Source organism: Lissotriton helveticus, chromosome 6, assembly GCF_964261635.1.
Source record: "Lissotriton helveticus chromosome 6, aLisHel1.1, whole genome shotgun sequence".
Taxonomy (NCBI): domain Eukaryota; kingdom Metazoa; phylum Chordata; class Amphibia; order Caudata; family Salamandridae; genus Lissotriton; species Lissotriton helveticus.
In genome coordinates this window covers 285,024,215-285,039,450 of record NC_136067.1, presented here as the reverse complement: position 1 = coordinate 285,039,450, position 15,236 = coordinate 285,024,215, and the positions used below count along the sequence as shown (strand labels likewise).

At 44.8% G+C, this 15,236-nt stretch overlaps 1 protein-coding gene and 1 long non-coding RNA gene across 5 annotated transcripts in view; one reads left to right on the top strand and one right to left on the bottom strand.

The window, feature by feature from the left end:
* LOC144762506 (uncharacterized) overlaps nt 1-8,325 on the top strand; it is a 305,326-nt gene extending 297,001 nt beyond the window's left edge. Inside the window, exon 5 of the long non-coding RNA XR_013596101.1 lies at nt 8,275-8,325. This is a non-coding gene — a long non-coding RNA (uncharacterized LOC144762506). The remainder of the gene's footprint in view (nt 1-8,274) is intronic.
* Nucleotides 1-15,236, bottom strand: part of LDAH (lipid droplet associated hydrolase) — a 1,444,635-nt gene that overhangs the window by 795,747 nt on the left and 633,652 nt on the right. The window lies entirely within an intron of this gene.

The window sequence follows — 15,236 nt, the reverse complement described above, 5'->3', positions numbered from 1 at the left end:
TGTTTCATTTATTTTAACGTTATATGTATTAGTTATTTTTAAATATGTTTTAATATTTTTAACTATATTTCTTTTAATTATGTGTATTATTTACTTAATTTTACAATATTAAAACATTTTAAAAAACACGTTTTTTTAACATTGATATTTTTTACAACAATATTTTTTTCTATATATTTTTTACTTGCCTCTATGTAGATTGGACTTCGATATTTTTGACTTCGAGATTTCTGTGTCAATATTTTTGTAGGTCGATTATCTGAGGGTCCCCACTCGCGGAGTACCATAAAGGTTGTCCATCAGGAGCATCAACGTGCACTTTGAGAAGTCCCTCTTATTCAAGGGGGCCACGGATTGTTGCCAGTAAGCACAATGGCAAGACATCTTTCAGGGGCACGCGAAAAATGACAGAGGTTGCACAGACGTAAAGGTTGTCAGGAACTTTTATTATTACAGCCTCGTACAGGCATGGAGACCCCCTGAGTTAATGCTGAGAGGATGTATGGTTAGGTCTACATTCCACCCAAGCAGGCCCGATTAACCTGTATCTATCAGAGACTTCGAACATAATAGACCATAACAAAAACTCCTGAATAGACAGTCATTTCTGGAATAACAGGAGCATCCATGAATGGACATGCTCCTGTCCTGCAGAATGAGTCTAGAAAATTAGGATTGATTTGACAATGTCCTAAAAAAGTACTATAGACTCTCCACTGTAACAAAGCATTTTCAGTACCTGATTGAGCCCCGTGATTGATGTGATATTCCATCTGTACTCTGATGATAAACAACTAAATATCGGAGTGTAGTAATTTATAGAAATATTAGTAAATGTCTGAAAAATATTTAGAAATGGATAAGGAAGAATTACCTCTAAGTGAATGCTGCATAACATCAGGATGATCCTTTCGCCAGTGCACTACATATTTTCCGCTGTGCAGATACAAACAGACATGCATGTCCTTCATGTCTATGCTTAGAAAATGCAGGGCCTGTATTTCATCTTTTGCCACTCGGATGCCCTGTAAAAGCTACTTGTGATGGGGGTGTGGGTGCACTGAGTGTGGGTGAGGAGAAAGGGCCCCTGCCGACGCTGGGGCTGGGCTTGACGATTCTTTGGACTGCATCAGAAAAGGCGAACTGGGGACCCTGGCCCAAGGATAACCAAGTAGATCACCCAAACTGAACAGAGCACTCCCATCGTTTGTTATGCAAACCTTTGCCTGTTGGTGTCGGGGTCTGGTGTCCGTTTTGGGTGACAACAAGGACTGGACGACCACTGGCCCCTAGTCTATTAAGTAGATGCTGGGTGGCACGGGGTCGAACGCTGTGCTGGTCACAGGTCTTCCGGGGAGGCATTAGGTAGGTTTACAGATCAGTGCAGTGAACCAGGAATGGAGAGGCTATTGGGCCTGGGGATCCCCACTCAAAGACAAACAATCACCTTCGAGCCATGAAATAAAAATGTTATACACAAGACCATCTGCCAGGGTGAGAACAGGTAACCACATGTCCCATTCCTATAGGATAGATAGAGGCACATGCTATGGATGCCTCTTGTCCCCTCGCTGATTGCCCTGGCTATGGAACGCCTCATGGCTAGACTGTGACAGGGAGGCCTTGAACAGCCAATACCATTAATGTCTGCTGAAATCCAAGCTGTATCAAAGCAGACATGGTCTTGATCACTCAAGCACTGAATGAATGACTAAGGAATGATATGGATTAGGGTTTGACTCATCAAAATCCTGTTTCTTTCCAGCCAACCCTATTCTTGCAGTATATGAAGTGCAACTGGCTTGGGGTGAAATGAAGTAGGACAAATAATTGTCAGTTATTCAGAAGTTAAAGTATATAATTAAGAAACCGATTTACTAGATGGAAATGTGGAATAGCTACGGGGGCCTGAGGTCACGGGTATTAATCTGGAATACTCAGTGATAGAAAGAATAGCATTATCCAAAATAGTTAGGCTACCTCGCCTTCTATATTGCTTTGCTAACCTTGAAGAACTAGTGGTGCTGCTGGGTAACAACGACTTTGAGCTTTACTATATAGCTATTCAATTGCAATGGGTGATCTGGTGGCTCTCTGGACACACTGAGACAGTGGTGGAAGAAAAAGGGCTTCAAAAAGGGTATTTCCTAATGTAAAGCAAAATTGACAAGGGCTATATGAGAGACTTGAGATTTACAGACATCTAATTACAAAAACATACACTGATGCAAACACATTACACAATGGCACATGGTAGGAAATGTATCAGCTACTATAGAGTGCACGTCTGAAACGTGCTGCAATAGCACTGTCTCCTCTAGCGGCAAGGGAGGCTGAGATAGGAAGTTAATTTAAAGATGAGGAACGGAAACAATCTCTAATATATACCCTCATAAAAAGTCCGGCAACGTCTGATTGAAATACAGTCAATTAAACTTTTGAGTAGAGTTTATTTGACTGCCAGCAAAGTCAATAAACTATACCCTGGGACACCTCAAGAATGCTTGTGCTGCTATGATTCACAAGGAGGGTTCACGCACATGATGTGGTAGTGCCAAATATTCTCTAGATATTGGCCGGTTGTTACGGAAGCACTAGCCAATATAACGGGTTGCAATGATCTGTGCAATGTTGAGGGATGTGTTTTGGGGTTGTTCAGATGTTCAAAAGGGTGCAGAGACGAGACCAAAGGCGTATATTGTACCTCAATTAAAGTACGTAGAGCCATAACCAGTTCATGGAAGGTTTCTCCACCACAGAATACAAAGATAAGATATGACCCAAAATGGATGAAAGAAAACATTTAAACAACAAACAAAACATTAGGTTAGTGTTTTAGTAGATGAATGGCCTCATGACCAATCCACCAATCAGAGTGTTACAGCTTGTATAGTCCACTCCAGGGCCGGCTTTAGAGATGGTGGTGCCTGCTGTGCCAAACCTTTTGGCACTTCCAGCCCTGATGACCTCCTCCTCGGATTCCCGCACTACCACCCGGTAAAAGTGCCCCATCTCTCTTCATAGCTCCTCTCTAACATACAATTCACTTGTTTTAAAATGCAAGTAAAGATTGGCTTTACCAATCCACCCATCTATCCACATAAAATAAAGATCTGTTCTTTATGTCGAGCCAAAACTGCCACAAGACAAAACTCTGATCCCTCTCTCTAGCAGGAACATTAATCACAAGAGTTATCTTGACATTTGTATTGCTGCCTGAAAGCTGGACGCACAAGAAACAAGGCCTGGACACACAAGGAACAGGTGCTTTTAAATCCTAGGTTATTGCTAAACACAGGGCCACCTGAGGTCCGTGCCCCCTCCCCCACAGGTCAGCACCCAGTGAGGACGCACCAGTCGCACTGCTCTAAAGCCGGCCCTGGTCCACTCTGCAGAGCAGCAAACATCCACTTATTTTATGATTTGGCAGAGTTAAGTACATGTATATATTTATCTATACATCATAACTAAATATCATTTAATGTTTGTTATGTTTATTGGTAATGGTTGATGGGGGTCATTAGAGATGGTGATGTACAACTGAGTTGCGGCCCAACTTTCTATTTTTCACCTCCATTATTTTGCTCGCTGTCAAGTAGACGCCATGTGGTGGTGGGGGAGTATGCTCTCATGAGTGTGGCGGTCACAATAATGAAGGCTGCCCCCACACTGCCTCAGATGTAAGTTGGATCTTTGGAAAGTGTTTGCATTTCTTCTTCACCCATTGTGCTACAGTTTTGGCTGCTGCTGGATCACTGAAGACCTCTCATCCCTGATCCAGGACGCTTTGCAGCATGGGGAGAAACTGGTTCTTCCTCTGAACAGGACCCTGCCTGCTCCTCCTTTAACTGGACCTAGTACGTGTTTGTTGCCCTTTTTATCAGGGTTGTGTTCGTAGCAATGTCATCTGGTGGGAAGGTTGTAAAGGGGTAGGTGCCCACCCCTTTCTCTGGGTAGTCAGCCTGGATGTCATGCTACCCCTCCTCCTAAGGGTGTAGCAGGAGCCCCCGGGCGAACTGGCCGTGTTCCTCTTTAAAGAAGAGTTCTTTCACTTCCTCTTCTTGAAGCTAGGGTATTAGAGGCTCCAGTTCCACTAATTGCACTTTTAGCATCTTTTCAGCTCGGTGCTTTAATGGGATGCTATATCATTTGAGGGAATCGGAAAACTCTCTGCATCTCTGCTTCAAGCCGAGTTTCTTCCTTTCAACATCAATCCCCTTTGTTTGATATTCCTTCCTTTTCAGTGCCAAGGCTTTCCTCTCTGTGTGCTCTCTTTCCCTCCCACACTCTTGGCTGCCCTTCAGAGTTGAAGCCGGTTCCGAGGGGTTTCCGCCAACAGTGTCTTTCAATTTCCCCCAAGGGGATCGTTGTGTTTTTGCACCCCCTAGAACATCATTGTCTTTGGTTTCGGGTAGCCTTGGATTTCAAGTACGAGGTTTCAGATTTGCCTACTGAACCCGTGTCCTCTGGTGCCTTCTCTCCTCCTCCTTTGATTTGATTTCTTCTCTTTTCCCCTCTGTGTCTCAACTACCCTTTCAATGTTGGGACTAGTCTCCAAGCACTACCTCCACGTCTTTGAGGTTGTTTTCATCACTGGAGAGGCCAAAGCCCTTTAGTGATGTATTTGACTGTGCCATGGTGTAATATGTCTGTCTATCCCTCGCTTTCAGGGTCTGCTGTTGAAATTCAACAGAAGCTTCAAGCCCTCGGCATCATGATCTGTTGATAGGCTAAAGTCGCAGACTTCGTGACTGCTTTTTGTTGGGTGTATTTGTGGTGGTACTACAGGCAAAATTTGAAGGAGGAATGCTCCATCCATCCCATATCTTTATTCTCCAACCTTCTTGGTCGATGTCGCTCCGAAAGTTGGGTTTGTCCGAGGAAAAAGCTTCCCTTCCTCAACGTTGTTGCTGTAGCCAAAGCTCTTGCTTCGGTCTTCTCTGTGTTTTCACCAAAATCCTTCCGTGAAAAACAGTGTGTTTGTCATAAAATCTTACACATCCTCATTATGCTTCCAGACCCAATATCGGAAAAAAAGAATATGAAGATGGTGACCATGCAAAATGGTTCCAGGGCAGGCATCCTACATCACAAAGGGAAGGACAAGACACAACATGATTGACACTGCCAGAGGAAAACAAAAAGACACTAAAAAGCGAATTCAGGACACAACCACTAAATGGCGGAACAATGCACAGCATAAGAATCTACAAAAGATTCAAGCTGCAAAAAATATGTTTTCTTTCATCCATATTCATATCTTTCCTTTTATTTTTCTGCAAAAGAAAGGATGATAAAGTCATAATCTCCATCTCTGTCTTTATTTAACAGAATCAAAACCTGCTGTCACGTTAGTGGGGTAGATTTCGTTTGGGGAGCACATGCCTTTGCTCTACCTTGTGCAATAGTGTCCCGGACAGGATGTGGCTCTCTCAAGGCATTCAAAGTACTCCTAGTGGCTTTGTCTCTCAAGGCATTCAAAGTACTCCTAATTTCTATGAGGGAATCTCTCTCGGAAAAAATGCTGACAAACGTCACGCTTTTTTGCGGTTCCCAAGGGGATTGCAGAGGACACCGATTTAGAATGAAAGGTGATCTTTTGGAGAAATAAAATGACACATTTGACACCATTCTGAAAGCGTAGTTGACCCGAGTATAAATATCTAGGAAGACTGGTGAAAATTGTTAGTGATACAACAGCACCAGCATTAGTGTCACTCTCGAGCAAACCACCAATACCGTGTAAGTAAGAATTCCAACACCCTTTGTCACAAACCAGACTCACCCGTGACCCGCCTATGTACAGACTCCTGTTATCAAAATAACAAGATGTTGCGTGTGTACACTGTTGGAAGTGCACAGACCTTCACGCATAAATTATATTTTGTTTGCAAGTTCTGACAGGAGTGGTACGCGAGCACGAAGGCCAGGTACGGCTGCGGCCGTTCATCGAAATCAAATATAACATCTGGTCCTTTTTCTGTCAGAGCAAGGCCTGTGGCCCCGTGTTACAACAGCAGAAAGAACAGAAGCGTGTTGGGCACACTGGTCTTCAGATCACACGTAGTGCTCTTGTGCGTTATAGGCATCCAGCGAGGGAAGCACCTGCAGGAGGAGCAACCTCCGAGCGGCGTGCTGGGCACTTTGAGCCTTGTCCAAGAAAGTGGCAGGGAACACAGCAGCGTCCGTGATGTTTCAGTGGAAATCTCTGGAAACCCCCGCCTGCTGTTAGCACCGAGGGTCGGCAGACGCAGCTCTCTGACAGGAACGATGTTGGCAGTGAGGATGTTCCCGTACCCCGCCGCAGGTGCAGCCCTGCCGCGGAGCAGTGTGGCAGCCCATAGTTAACGGGGCCTCTGACAGAAGCTGGACAGGCTGCCAAGCAGTGGGGAAGCGACTCGGCGGCAGCGAGCCAGCGGCGCGAGATGGGCTGAGGCGACCTCTCACGCGCCGCTGTGGAAAATCGGGGCTTGGAGGGAAGGACTGCGCGCGCACTTTCCATGCCACCAGATTTCAAGATATTGTTGCTCTGCTTTAAGCACACTGGCCGCATTGTACAAGCAGGTGGTTATTAAACTGTACACGTGTATTAGACAAATCAGAGCGTAGAAAGGTCAACGCGACGACAGGATCCAGACTTAAAAGGTCGTCGTTTATTTCGGATCTGAGAAATCACAGCAATTTCACAGTTTGGTAATTGTGTTACCGCAATTGGTAATCGTGACATTATCAAAAATTCAGCTTTACACGCTGGACAACAAGCTACCAGATAACACCAGTTTTAGAGGTCTAGGCTTAGATTCAGCTTTCACCAGTCTAAAGTTTTTCCCCACAAAACATACATAATGCACCTATATCGAGGTCCTTTGGTAAGTGCGCTTTATCCAGTGGTCTGTAAAATAGTGATTCACATTTTGCTTCTGCCCACCACAGTATATAATAGTATATAATAGCATATAATAAGGGGACACCCACTTTATCAACTGCGCCCTTTCACTTTGAGTGACTGCATAATGTTTGTACACATTGTTAACTTTCACTTAAAAGTATATTCATTCTCTTCAGTGACAAACTAAGTTTCAAAGGTTTTTGTTTTTAAATAATTTATTTATATTAACTTTAAATGGTAGCTGTTTATTTTGTCTACACTTTGGGAGCCCAGTTAAAGGGTGATTTATTTTCTATATTGTTTAGGTCTCGCCTAGCAGCACGCGTGTGCTGCTTGGCAAAAGACCTTTAGCAATGGTGACAGCTTTGAGGCCAAAAACTTCCACACGTTCCATTGCCTTCAATGGCAACGCGTGCACGTTTGGCGATTCCCTTAAGGGAGCAAGTGGCTGGCGCCATATGGTAGCAATTATTGCGCCTTGCTGCTGGCTCCCGTAAGGGAATCGCGCAGGCCCCCTCCTCTCTCCCCTCGCTGCCGCGCGCGCTTGTGCTTGCTCATAATCCCATGGCTTCACTGAAGTAACTTATTATTGAGACCTGAGATCACCGAGGGCACCCCCCTCCCACGCCACTTCCGCCTCACTAATGAGAGCACAGCGCGGCTCCGCTCTGCTTCACCAGTGGAGGGCTGGGGGACCCGCCGCCTGCAGGCAGTTGTAAGGGACGGGATAGCAGTAAGGATACTTGCTGTAGCTGAGGTGCAGGGGATGATGGAAGTTATATGCTGTGCTGCAACCGCTTGGGCTGTGGATGAGCCGCAGCGAATGGCAGGGCGCTGGCTGCAGGTGGACAGACTGGAGCAGTGTTAAGAGGTGGCTTTAACTTTGGTGTATGGGGTGGTATGGGAGGAGGGTGGAAAGGGACAGACATGTGTCCTGTTCTCTGTAGCCTGCTCTGTTTCTCGTGAAAGGGGACAGCTGGACTCTGTATTCTCATTAATTGATCCGTCCTGTCCCAGAATTGATTGATTTCCCTGCTAATTAATAAAGGATGGGTTGGGGCCACCGCTTCCATCAACGGGACTGCAGCATGCCTCCCATTGATCAGGAAACAGGAGAAACTCCCAGTATATGAATAATTCATGTGCACTGCAGGCCTCAGCCCAGATGCATTCAAGAGAAGGTGCCACTTTCCCAGCATGTTCCTTAACGCGGGCCATGCGGGTGTTTCTGATGTCTTGCATTAAAAACGTATGTTTCTTGTCCAGTACATGTCACATTCTTCCAATTGTTGTGGGGGGTGGAGCGAGTGGGAATTAACACGACACACCCTGCCTTATATATCCGAGGTGCCTCTTCTTCTGACATTTTATACTTCTTTCCCCAGATCGTGTCTGCCGTCCACTATTGCCATCAGAAGAACATCGTGCACAGGGACTTGAAGGTGAGTGAACTCCGGAAGGGGGGAGGGGCTCCCTTCCACAGGAAAAGCAAGTGCTGGCCCTGCAGAGTAACTGTGTGTGTTGTGGAGTGTGGGTTCTCTTCTAATAAGTACTGTGGTCCACCCCCAGCTGCTGCTGCATAGGGCAGAAGCTTGTCCCACTCTCCTTGATCCAACGTTAACGAGCACTCCAAGTCCCTAGTTACCAGCACCAGCTTCTTATTTACCTGCATTGGGAAAAGTCAGTGCTGCCTCCAACTGCCCTTGATAACTTCACAGGATTCTGAGGTGGGCTGCTGGGCTGATTACATGGCATATATTAAGACCAGGTTTCCCTTCCCCTGCTACCTCCTAGTGAGAATGAACGTTTGACAATTGGGATTTACAGGTTTTCATATTGTGTGAATCTTTTGGGCCTAAGGCACTGTAGTCTGGGACCCCAGCCATCTGCTGTTGTTCTGTGAGGCAGTCGTGCTGAGAGGACAGAGAGCTCATACAATGAATCATAAGAAAACATAACACAACGCTTAATTTTGTGACCTGGCCCGTCTGTATAATTAGATTTACCTCTAGTCACATTAGATATATTTTTTAACAATATTTTGTTTTGGGCGCCATCTTTATTTACCGTCAGAATGAGTGAAACACGAAGATAGTTGTATTGCTTTACCCTTCTGAGCGTTTTCCAAACAAATGTTCGTAATTAGCTTTTGAAGATTTGGGGCCAAGCCTACTACTGGTCATTCCCGCTGGCAGGTCCGGTGCTTGGAAAGATATTTTGTCTCTCATTTCCTTGGTTGCCACCTCCGTGAGTTTAATCGTCCTTTATTGAGATCTAGAAGCTATCTATGCGCGTGATATACAAATCTTGACAGGCTGGTTCAACTCGTTGTGAACCTACAAAACCTCTTTAGCAAGCACTAAATAAACAAGCATTGGCATAGCCAATAGCTCTTACTTTTGGGACATTATAAGTGTTTAGCCATGCAACAGTTGATGTTGCACCAAGGATATTGTGCTGTAGAATTAAATACTTATAAGGTCCCAAAGGCGAGACCTATTGGCTATTCCAATGCTTGTTTTAAAGTTGCTGTTATAAAGTGTTTATGTGACACAGTAACATTTTAACTACGTGCAATCTGCGTGTTTAATTAAGTTGGAAAATATTCTTTCCTTATATGGCACAAAACAAAAGGCTTGTTATTTTGTGGAAAAGTACATTTTGCCATGTTGTATGTGCCTACGTGTTCCCCATTTTATGTTATATGTGCATGATCGATATGCATGTATCCCCTTCTGATCGATTAAAGACGCAATTACAGTTGTGTCCATCTCTAGTATGCCAGTTTCCAGTCCTCGTGAATACAACGAATATTAGGCCTATGTAAAGCTACGTTGCCACGTTTTACAGTGTGCACGTTAATTCATTGAATTGTCCCCGTTTCTAGGCCTCAAAAGGGCCCGGACTCAGATTCAGCTCCTGTCTCCTGAACCCTCTCCGAGGAGCGATACAGCCCCCACCTGCATCCCTGACCCTTAGCTTACTTCTTGCCACGCAGTGCCCGGCTCGGCCTGGCTCTGCCTCTCAGTCTGCCAAGAGTATGTTATGTTTCCAGTTATCAGTCCAGCCCTCCTTCTCTGCATTCCTAAGCTACTGAATCGCATCAATAGTTTCCGTCATGGTCTAGCCTTTATGTCTCCATGTAAGAGAAATACTGTATTAATATTCATAGAATATTCCTCGCACGCACTACATATAGAATTATGCATGCACCAGTCTTAGAGTCTATTAGCCTTTGCCCTGATAACTTTTGGATTCTATCAACATGTACTATAAACACCAGATACCAGATATGCCTGAGTACATGTCGCTCTGACACTCCAGACTTTAGTCTCCTCTTCTAGCGCAGAAGTCATAGCCCCCAGTCCTCCTGGTAACACGTCATTGTCAGTTTACGCGCACCACTAGGTTAGAGGTCCCAGCTGCTCAGGTAGCCCCCTCCATGTTTCCGCCCCATTTATGACATATTCTGTTACGTTTGCATCACATGTCTATGTATACGCCCTGTACACACCTCTTGTTACACCCACTTTATGCCTTATCTTTCGCGACTGCTACAAACTCCGCCTACTGTATTGAATGCAATGTATTTGTTTAACTATAAATATTGTGCACTGTTATTAAAAAGTTATCCCTTATGCTCCCAGATCCTGCCCCCGGCAGCTGCCATCCCATTCCCGTACAGGCTGTCCTGTTCCTGTCCTTTTTATGCTTAATTAAAGCCTGTCAACTCCAGCTACCTCGAATCTTGACTCTTATTTATTGAGCTATCTGTTTATATTGTATCCAGTCAAAAATAGAACCGGTAATTAATTATTTATTTACCACATAATGGCGCCCGAACAGGGACTTGCCCTTTCCCCACGCGCCGGAGAAGCCACGCAGGCCCCCTGATCCTCTGCAGCCGTGACGGAACCATACCGGCCACGTGCAGATATTTCTGCTTCAAGTATCCCTCAGGCCCACGGAGGAGACGGAGGTTGCGGTCCAGCGTCCAGACGAGGCGGTGGAGGAACGCGGCGAGTCCCGACCAGAGCCCAAGCCGAGAGTCCAAGGTCCGAGGTATCCGGAGGCCCACCTGTAACTGAAGTCCGAAGTTCGTCCGTCTGTCGTCGTAGCAGTCCAGTCCAGTCCGAGGCCTTCCGTTCTTGCTGCCCGGTGAGTACCGTTGCTGGGGTAGTATCTAGACAGGGTCAATTAATTTGTCTCTGGTCCGTGGGTTTGGGTACACAGATCCAACACGAAGTGTCCACCTAGGTGGATGCGGGTCCTGACGTGTCTCTTTATGGGACCGGTAAGTTTCGTACTGTTTTAGCAGTGCATCTAGTCATTCTAGTAAGTTTCTGTTCTAGTAAGTTCTGTTCTCGAGAAATTCATGTATTCTGTTTTCAGTATTCCAGGTAATATTCTGTCCGAACTGTTGTTTTAAATGTTATTTCATGTGTTTTCAATGTCGTGGTATGAGTGATTTGTTTTCTTAAGTTATTATTGTGTTTATCGTGTATTGTATTGTGTCCAGACTCCAGCCTAAGTTATGCCTTTGTTCACGAAATTACGTCGGTTAAAAACTAGAAAAGGTCTGCTCGAAGAAGCAGTTCCTGTCCCGCCTAGGGACAGTCCAGGTCATTTTATGTATCATAAGCATGGCATAAGTGCCATATTATATCTAGACTTATGGGTGGAGTACACCAAAGAATTAGAAGAGAAATATAGATGGCCCGTATCAGGTACGTGGGATGCCGAGTGCATCATGCGAGTAGAAGAACTATTATGGAAAAAGAAAGCCAGACAGTCCCAGAAAGATGCCATCGAGTTATGGCGCAAAGAATCTCATAAAAGAACCGAAAAAGAAATCAGAAAGACAGAATTAAGTAGAGAATCCGCAGAAAGAGCCCAAGAAAGGGAATTAATCGAAATAGGTGAACGAGTTAAAGCCGAACAGTCAGACAGACAGAGAAATGCCCTTGTTAAGGGTATGTATCCTCTTCTTGCCGAGGGCTTGTCGAAAGCAACCCCGGAAGCACCATGTAATTTTCCGCCGCCATTAGTTCCGATTAAGCTACGTCACAAACCGACCGCAGCTGATATTTTTCTCTCGTCCTATTTGGACGACACAGTCCCAGAATATGCAAATCCTGTTCCGCCAGCTCCTGTAAATAATGTAGTTCCTGTTCTTCCAGCCACCGGGGCACCTGTTACAGCACCTGTTACGGTACCCCCGGTCCAGCCCATAGTACAAATTCCCGCTACATCGGTCACTCTGCCAGCACGAAGAGTATCAGTCGACGATTCCAGTTTAGGGGCCGCGGGGGGAGGTCCTCCTGGTACCCCGCCGCCACACAAACGTGTAACATTAGTCGAGTTACATGAACGTGCGTTACAGCGTACGCCCAAACATCAGTCCGTTGCAGATATCAGACGAGCTCTCACCGAATGCCGTTATGATCCAGTCCCAGGCGATGATAATATGGTTATATATTCATTGCGTGTAAGACGGGTGACCGAGTATTTGGACACCCTACCGAATATGAAAGAAGATCTAGACAGAATATATCGTTTCATCCGTACAGGAGAAGACCCAGAAAGTATTGGCGAAATCATGTCTCTAAGGAAAGCTGAGACCCAGCTCATGCTATTAAAGTTTTTAATTAATTGTTTAATAAGGGAACAAGATTGTCCGACTAAAGATCCGATCGAAATGAGAGTTCTGACAAAGTGGAGTGATCATATAGCCGAGGGAAGACACAAGACACTCAGTAGTATAGACAGTATGTACAAGAAAATTCGTAAGGAAATAATAAGGTTACACGAGAAACGCAAAGCAGCACAAGTAAGCGAGAAAGAAGACAACACTGATACTGAAGAGGTAGACGACGAGAATCCCACCAGATTAGCGTATGTAGGTAGAACTAGACTTCCCGACCGACATTCACGCCTAGAACACAAGAAAGTTTTTCCTCTTCCAGCACTAGAACAAGACAATCTTGAGCAAGTATTTCAAGCTACCGATCACATTCTGAAATCACGAATCGGTTATAGTGAACTTAGTACCATGCATGAACAAGAACTAGCCCGATCAGCAGTCCGATGGGCTACTGATTCTACCACTTTTCCAGACGAAATAGTGGCACAAATGTTTCTGAAACTGCCCCCAGCCGAGCAGCGACTGGTGGGTATGTATATGATCCAGCACCTCATTACACTGTATGAGGGTCAGCATTCTGATCCAGGTCCGTTACATGATGTTCTGAACGAGTTACTCCAGTATAGATGGAGAGGTCTAGGTACCGATTTAATTAGCGTCATTCTAGAACAGCGCCACAAATATAGAACGTTTCTGAATCCGCATTTTGTTCATGTCTCATCTCCAGAAAGTAAATCATTTTACATAGATAGACAGCATCCGTTACGAGAAGTACATCCAGTTAGGACAGCGGGTGGTGAAATGCAACGAGTATTTGTTTACACCCCTACCACCAAGATGGAACTCTTAGAGATGAAGAAATTAATTCCCTGTCACGACAAAGACCCAGCAGGGTTCCATCGAGAATTAAAAGACATGCTCCGTATGGGAGAGTACACGTATCCAGATATCATTAAAATGCTAAAGGTCCTGTTGCCCGCAGGGGTATATGAAAAACTCAAGGAAAAAGAATGGGAGGTGGGAGAGAAAAAGATTGATTGGACAGCTCTAGAAGCTGAAGATAAAATACGAGTACCAGGTACCGGTCTTGGGGACAAATGTAAAGAATTGCCCGAGTTATTGATACAAGTTTTGGCAAGGTTACTAGCCACGAAAAAGGAAGATTGGGATGCAATCTCAGCTTGTAAACAGAAACAGGATGAAGACACTAGTGATTTTTATTCTAGATTTGAAAAATGTTTTATTATTAACAGTGGTCTGAAGACAAGTAGCGAGTCGTACCCTCATCTTTTTGTTACTAAACTAGTCGAGAATTCAAGTCCACAAGTTAAAAATCGAGTTTTGAAAGTCGAAAGTAGTTGGCAAGCTAATACACCGTCACAAATGCTTCAGATGCTCCAGTATCACCAGAACAGAATCAGGGAAGAGCAAGAACACGAAAGGAGACGTATGAAAGACACGAAAATGAAAGTATTAGTTGCACAATCTGTTCCACAAGACAGTCAGAAGAGGGGTCCGAATCAAGCCAGTCATTCTGCAGCTCCCGTTAAAGGGACTTGCAATTACTGTAAACAGCCAGGTCATTTTATAAACGAGTGTGCAGTTCTGAAACACAACATAGCTACCGGTAAAACTAAAGAAAGACCACGTCCGCCTAGACAAGAACAAGTTTCACAGACTTCTCAGTCACCACAGAATGCACAACAGACAGCTCCAGCACCGCAGCCTATCGCTGCAACACAGCATGTTACACAGCAGATGTACCAGTATGCCCAGTCAGAGTATCCAGAGTATCAACAGTATTCATGAAATAGCCTAGAGAGGGAGGTAGGCTTGCCTCTCATCGAGATACCTGTAGATCAAGAGGGTCCCTATGTACACAGTCAAGTATTAGGGAAAGACAGAAAGTTTCTGATTGATACAGGGGCAAGTAGGACTACTATCAGTCATGACGAGGTTCCAGGGGCTCCGCTCTCAGGCTCTAAAAATGTTTCCCTTGGATTTTCAGGCAAACCGATTGTTAATGAGATTTCAAAACCAGTTTCCCTAGAAGTTGGCCCATTGTCCCGAACTACTGATTTGTTACTTACGAAGTCATGTCCAGAAAATCTGTTAGGCATTAAAACATTGAAAGAATTAGGTTTTATGCAAATCACACCCCATCGTGTGACTCTCAAGCAAGGCATAGTCTTGCCACGAATCAGACAGTACAGATTGCCACCTGAGGCACCAAAATTATTGACGAGCTTATTGCTCAAGGAGTGGTTGTAGAAACTGACTCCAATGTATGTAATTCTCCTATCATCCCAGTCATGAAACGTACTGATCCAAATGCACCTCCAGTATATCGATTAGTGATTGACCTTCGAGAACTTAATAAATGTATCATACCCCAGTATCCAGTAGTCCCAGATATTTCTTCCCTACTGACAGCCATTGATTCTGAAGCTACATTTTTTACTGTTATCGACCTCAAAAATGCATTTTTCAGTGTCCCGATTCATCCAGACAGCCAGTACCTTTTTGGTTTTTGTTTAAATGGAAGGAGCTATAAATTCACACGAGCTCCTCAAGGTTTCACAGAAAGTCCTAGTATTTACAGTCAAGCACTTAAGAGACAACTAGACAATATTCACATGCCAACTGACACTGCCCTGCTCCAGTATGTCGATGATCTACTGATCACAGCCCGTTCTGAATGTG